The sequence below is a fragment of the Apodemus sylvaticus genome, chromosome 11 (genome assembly GCF_947179515.1).
Source record: "Apodemus sylvaticus chromosome 11, mApoSyl1.1, whole genome shotgun sequence".
In the NCBI taxonomy this organism is placed as follows: Eukaryota; Metazoa; Chordata; class Mammalia; order Rodentia; family Muridae; genus Apodemus; species Apodemus sylvaticus.
In genome coordinates, this window is record NC_067482.1 from 26,652,332 (window position 1) to 26,659,889 (window position 7,558).

Below are 7,558 nucleotides of genomic sequence, written 5' to 3' on the forward strand. Positions count from 1 at the left end.
TCCTCACAAATAAAAGAGAAGCCATGACCCTCATTTTACAAAATGCAAAGGATGAGCAATAATTAATGACCCTCAGCATTCAAAGGTTGGAGAAAATCTGTCATTCTTACCTTCATGGGTTGCATGTGTGTCTTGAGTTCAAAATTCTTGAAATATTTTCCAAAGCTTTCCCTTGTGGTGCATGTGAACATCACTATATTTGGAAAGCATACACAATTGAAATGCAATGAACATGATGTCATCAGAATGCTTATTCATTAATTTTATACAATAAATAGCCTTATATAAGGAGAGAAAAATGGAGACATAAAATAGAAAATAAATCCATGATGACAGCAGCACTTACTCCTTATGTGTACTTGCAAGGCACATGTACTGCCACATCCTGCTTCACACATCCCAGTGGCCACATCTTGAAGCCACATCCTTGTGTCCAACTTCAGAAGCTCTGCAAGTGCGTGCATATGTGCACACACACACATACCCCACACACACTCACACATGCACACGCACACGCACATGCACAGGCACATGTGCACACGTGCGTGCGCGCGCGCACACACACACACACACATGCATTGGAATTATAGGAAAGATCTTGACACTCCTTCCACAATTTTTTCTGAGCTCTGAGTGAAATCATTTCTGCTTTAAAACACGTTTGTCTTACCTTTGTTGCTGCAGTTCTAGAAATTAAAGCAGTCATTGTTATCATCATAACCTGAGTAGTTCTGCTGGTGATAATGACTGCTGAGGGACCTTATTGTAAATTGATGTCTAAACTACTTATTTCCAAGGATCACATATTGGAAAAAGCCTGGCAGTTCATATACAAGAGAGGAAATTCTACTAAAATAATTTGAACTTCTCTTTGAGACTATAACAAAATGAATTTATACATAGCTCTGAATCTACAACATTACATTTGAGGCATGTTATGAATCCTTGTTGGGTCTTCAAGTTTCCTAATTAAATCATGTGGTCTTGTAAAGAATAAGGAAATTCTTCAACTTATCACCATGTTAAGAGGTGCTATTTCAAATATAATATATACATATATATATATATATATAATAAGTTATTGATTCATTTCCAAATGTTATTTTAAATCATTAGTCATTTCTAAGAATTCACATTTGTTGAGGAGTCCAAATACAATATATTGGGCACTCTCTGAACATTCTACCAGTACTTGTGTAAAAGTCATATAACATCAAAACATGGGAAAACATTTCTGTGGTCTCTGCACGTGGAAATGGGCAAGTGTTATTTAACCTCATTTGATTGTAGTTTGGCCCACAAAAATATGGGGCAAACTTTTAAATGACACCTATTTAAAATGACATGCTCATGAAACATGGCAAAATGAATCTCAAGGGAAGGCAACTTAATAAGACTGTAAATTTCTCAATATAAATTTAAATGAAATGCCCTCAGAGATCCAGGGGATTGCTGGTTAGCCTCTGGCTATCAGGAAAATAGTGAAAAGGTCCCAAGAGAACAAAAGCTTCTGAGAGCAAAAAAGGTTCCCTTTAAAGGGGGAATGTTAAGAAATTAATCTCAGCTGGAAAATCTGAAAGGGTCGAATTTAATGGGTTTTGATAACCCTTATGTATATAGGTGGCATTACCTGGCTTTGCAGAGCATTCACTTTGTGTAATGGGCTTTGATATAATTTATAACCCTAATTCTTTTCCTGAGTAATAAGTGTTATATTTTCCTAACCACCCAGAACTGACATGCTGTGTGTCAAACCAGAAAACGTTTCATTCCATAGGAAAAGAAAATGCTCTCATCAAAAACCGTTTGCTTCTAGAGAAATACTTGCAACATACCGTTTTGACATTTGTTTGGGGAGGAAATTCCATTTTTATTATCACAGGAAGTCACTCCAGGCTGTGCTGAAGTACTTATAAATGCTTGTCTGGATTACAGTGAAGGTATTCATGTTTCATTGCACTCTCCAGACAGGCATTAATCGCTTCCAACACTCCATGGCAAGCCATTTCTTCTCCCAGGTTGGAGTATTTTCAAAACACAAAAACGACTTTCCAAAAACTGGGCAAATAGTAAGTAAAGAAGGTCAGAGGACTTAAAGAATGATATAATTCTCACTTTCTCTTTTGTGTGACCTTAATACACTTAACATTTGACTGGTGTACAAGACAGTACTTAATCCACAAAGTGATAACAACAAAACTTTCCAGTCTATAACAATGCAACAAAGGTAATCTATCAACATTTGTGTTTTGTCTATAATTATGTCAAGGTTCAGAATTACGCCAAAGGTTTCTATAGAATATTCTTCTTCACTGCTTCTTCATCCTCCCTACATCTGTGTCTGCCTGCCTGCTTGCCTGTCATTATATATATATATATATATATATATATATATATATATATATATATATATGAAATCAATGTCCAAAGAACAAATTCATTATATATGTATATATATATATATATATATATATATATATATATATAGAGAGAGAGAGAGAGAGAGAGAGAGAGAGAGAGAGAGAGAGACAGAGAGAGAGAGACCAACAAACAGACAGACACACATACAAACTTTCTTCTATCTCATCTTTCCAATTTTTAAAATAAATTTTAAAACAATATTAATACAAAGATGAATTTGTCATTTTTACAGTTTCTAATGAACATTGAGCCTATGGCTGCATTTGTCACAGATTATGAGTTATTAACTATCTGGAAAGTTTTCTTTTATAAACATCTATTTGTATCAACCTAATGAGACTCCTTGGATGATGGGTTTAGGTATTGATAACCATTTATGAGCCATGTTAGCATGGGCTGAGAAACTAGAGAAATTCATACAAAATACTGAGATATTTTCCTTTGTTACTGCCTCAATCACCTGCTGAAGAACTTCTTTCTTAGAATCATGTAGCAATCACTAAATAATGTTCGTTAAAAGATGCAATTCTCGGGCCTGGTGGTGGTGGTGTATGCCTGTAAAATACTAAATAAAATTCTTGCCCACCGAATCCAAGAACACATCAAAACAATCATCCACCAGGATCAAGTAAGCTTCATCCCAAGATGCGGGGATGGTTCAATATAAAGAAATCCATAAATGCTATCCACTACATAAACAAACTGAAAGAAAAAAACCACATGATCATTTCATTAGATGCTGAAAAATCATTTGGCAAAATTCAGCATCCTTTCATGCTAAAAGTCTTGGAAAGGACAGGAATTCAAGGTCCATATCTAAACATAGTAAAAGCAATATACAGCAAACCGGTAGCCAACATCAAACTAAATTGAGAGAAACTTGAAGCAATCCCACTAAAATCAGAGACGGGCTGCCTCCTCTCTCCATATCTTTTCATTATAGTTCTTGAAGTCCTAGCTAGAGCAATTAGACAACATAAGGAGGTCAAAGGGATACAAATTGGAAAGGAAGAAGTCAAACTATCACTATTTGCAGATCATATGATAGTGTACTTAAGTGACCCAAAAAACTCTACTAGAGAACTCCTACAGCTGATAAACAACTTCAGCAAAGTGGCTGGCTACAAAATCAATGCAAGCAAATCAGTAGCCTTTATATACTCAAAGGATAAGCAGATTGAGAAAGAAATTAGGGAAATGACACCCTTCACAATAGCTACAAACAGCATAAAGTATCTTGGGGTGACTCAAACCAAACAAGTGAAAGACCTATATGACAAGAACTTCAGATCTCTGAAGAAGGAAATCAAAGAAGATCTCAGAAAATGGAAAAATCTTCCATGCATGGATTGGCAGAATTAATATAGTTAAATATAGTTAAAATGGCCATTTTGACAAAGGCAATCTACAAATTCAATGCAATCCCCATCAAAATCCCAACCCAGTTCTTCATAGAGCTAGAAAGAGCAATGCTCAAATTCATCTGGAATAACAAAAAACCCAGGATAGCTAAAACTATTATTCAACAGTAAAAGAAATTCAGGGAATTCATTATCCCAGACCTCAAACTTTACTACAGAGCAATAGTGATAAAAACTGCATGGTATTGGTACAATGTCAGGCAAGCGGATCAATGGAATAGGATTGAAGACCCAGAAATGAACCCACACACCTATGGTCACTTGATCTTCGACACAGGAGCTGAAAGCAACCAGTGGAGAAAAGATAATCTTTTCAACAAATGGTGCTGGTTCAATTGCAGGTCAGCATGCAGAAGAATGCAAATTGATCCATTCTTATCTCCTTGTACTAAGATCAACTCCAAATGGATCAAAGGACCTCCACATAAAACCTGACACACTGAAACTAATAGAAAAGAAACTGGGGAAGACCCTTGAGGACATACACACAGGAGAAAGTTCCTGAATAGTACACCAATAGCTTATGCTCTAAGATCAAGAATTGACAAATGGGACCTCATAAAACTACAAAGTTTCTGTAAGGTAAAGGACACTGTCAAAAGGACAAAACATCAACCAACAGATTGGGAAAGGATCTTCACCAACCCTAAATCCGACAGAGGGCCAATATCTAATATATACTCAAGAAGAACCCAGAGAACCAAATAACCCCATTAAAAAGTGGAGTACCGAGCTAAACAAAGAATTTTCACATGAGGAATTTTGGAGGGCTGAAAAACACCTTAAGAAATGTTCAACATCATCAATTATTAGGGAAATGCAAATCAAAATAACCCTGAGACTTCACCTCACACCAGTCAGAATGGCTAAGGTCAAAAACTCAGGAGATAGCAGGTACTGGCGAGGATGTGGAGAAAGTGGAATATTCTTCCACTGCTGGAATGTTGAAAGATGGTGCAACTACTTTGGAAATCAGTCTGGAGGTTCCTCAGAAAACTGGGCATGACACTTCAGGAGGACCCTGCTATACCTCTCCTGGGCATTTACCCAAAGTATTCCCCAGCATGCAATAAGGACACATGCTCCACTATATTCATAGCAGCCCTATTTGTAGTAGCCAGAAGCTGGAACAAACCCAGGTGTCCCTCAACAGAGGAATGGATACAAAAAATGTGGTATATCTACACAATGGAGTACTATTCAGCCATTAGAAACAATGAATTCATGAAATTCTTAGACAAATGGATGGAGCTGGAGAACATCATACTAAGTGAGTTAACCCAGTCTCAAAAGATCAATCATGGTATGCACTCACTAATAAGTGGATATTAACCTAGTAACTTGGAATACCCAAGACATAATGCACATATTAAATGATGTCCAAAAAGAACAGAGTGGCCCCTGGTATTGGAAAGACTCAGTGCAACAGTATAGGGGAATACCAGAACAGGGAAGTGGGAAGGAGTAGATGGGGGAACAGGGGGAGGGAAGAGGGCTTATGGAACTTTTGGGGAGTGGGGACGCAGAAAAGGGGAAATCATTTAAAATGTAAATAAAGAATACATCAAATTAAAAAAAACACATACTCATACATACACTCACATACACACACACACACACACACACACACAGAGAGAGAGAGAGAGAGAGAGAGAGAGAGAGAGAGAGAGAGAGAGAGAGAGAGAGAGAGAGAGAGAGAGAGAGTGGTTGGGGAGATGCAGTTCTCCCAGGAGGAAAAGTTGAGAGATAAACCACTATTAGGCACTCTTGGAAATTTCCTGGGTAATAATTATTAGCTTGCAAGGATTTGGGAAAATGAAGAACTCTAAAAAAAAATTATAGATAGATCATCTAGCCATTTTATTGGCTGTATTCCTATCAGCTTCCTTAATCTTTACAATAATAATTCCCCAATTCATCCATATTTTATTTCTATCTCTAAGACTCTGACAAAAATACAAATATATTGGATATAGTTTGTAGAAATAACAAAATAAAAATGGAGAAGGTGGTGTTTCAACCAAGTTATATGATTACATTTTCTGCAACTTTAATAATTAATACCAAAATATTAATCAAGAAAATGTTGGAGGTATGGTCTCTTCAGAAATAATAGAGCATCGTGATTCATGTTCTTTACAGAACTACAAACAACAAAACTAAAGTGCTTAATTTTAAATGTTGGAAAGACACCAGGCTAAATATTACACATGTCATGCTTTTAACTACTAAAAATTATTCTTAAGGGGAGTAATACACAACACAAAGGGCCCTGTTCTATGGACACTGATTTCAACTATGCTTCTTACAAATACTTTCCTGATCATAACTACAGTTTATTATTTTTATTTTATTTTTGAGATTATAATATTTTATACCATTTTATCTTTTTTTGCTCTCACTAACCTCCAAATACCCCTCCCCAGTAAATTTCATCCCTTAAATCTTTACAATAATATGGGGTAACCACTGTATTTTAGCACAAAAAATAAATTTGAGCCAAAATATTAAAAGGCTGTCTGTAAAATTACCACTGAACTTCATTGCTTTCAAATCTTAATATAAAATATATTTTCTGTAAATTTTAGTGTATTCCACATTTTGATAAGTCTTTGCTTCAACATAATTGTTTTGAATTGGAATGGTCAAAAAATGGAAATGCAGAAAGTGGGATGAATGTTTGCTTTTATCAGAAAGTCTAGTCAAAATATCAGAAACAATGCAGTCTCTGCTTTTATAACTCATACTCTGTTGACTAGAGATTTGTGATGGCTATTCCTGGTTGTCAACTTTACTTCATCAGAATGAACTACAATTGAGATATTGAGGGGATGCTTTTCTACCAGAACTTGTGGCATAGTGGCAATGTAAAACTTAGACCTAGGCAAGGTAACACTTGCCTTTAATCCTAGAAGAATGAGGCAAGCAGATCTGAGTTCAAGGCCAACCTGGGATATGACAAGTTCCAAATCAAGATGTGGTGGTATAGATATTTAATCTGAACCATAACTTTTTCTGGAGGCTTACATAAGGATGATGGAAGAAGGAAGAATCTTTTTTTGACTGCTTGCAATTACTTGCTAGCACGTCTGTCGAAACCTATGTCTTCAAGATTTTACCTTATAGAGAAAACCAGGTAAAACACCTAGCCTCATGGAACTAAGCAACCAATAGATTCTTGGACTTCTCACTGAGAGCTGGCTATCATTGGGTTACTTGGACCAAAGAATGTAAGTTATTCCAATAAATTCCCTTAATGTATAGAGACAGTCCATAAGTTCTCTTGAGAACCCTGACTAACAAAATTTTTCACTTTCTTGTTTTACTTGAAGTTTACTTGTCATAAAATACTTTTATAATGATCAAACTGTGACAATAAAAAATACACAAAATGTGCACGCTTCAACCACACATACAATAAAATTGGAACAATACAGAAATTAGCATGGCCCCTGCACATGGATGACATGAAAATTCGTGACGCATTCCATATTTTTGTGGCCCTGTCAGGCATCAATGGGAAGAGATGCCCTTGGTCCTGTGAAGGCTCGATGTCCCAGTGTAGGGCAGGGAAGCAGGAGTGGGTGGCTGGGTGGGAAAACACCCTCATAGTAGTAGGGGAGAGGGGATGGGATAGATTTCAGTGGTGGGGACTAGGAAAGGGGATAAAATTAGAAATATAAACAAAAAATATCAAAAAAAGGGTAATACTAACC

At 36.3% G+C, this 7,558-nt stretch overlaps 1 non-coding gene across 1 annotated transcript; it reads left to right on the forward strand.

The window, feature by feature from the left end:
- The first annotated feature begins 7,233 nt into the window (after positions 1 to 7,233).
- Positions 7,234 to 7,339, forward strand: LOC127696978 (U6 spliceosomal RNA). Its single transcript, XR_007980398.1, has one exon. It is a non-coding gene; the product is annotated as a U6 spliceosomal RNA (small nuclear RNA).
- Positions 7,340 to 7,558: the final 219 nt, after the last annotated feature.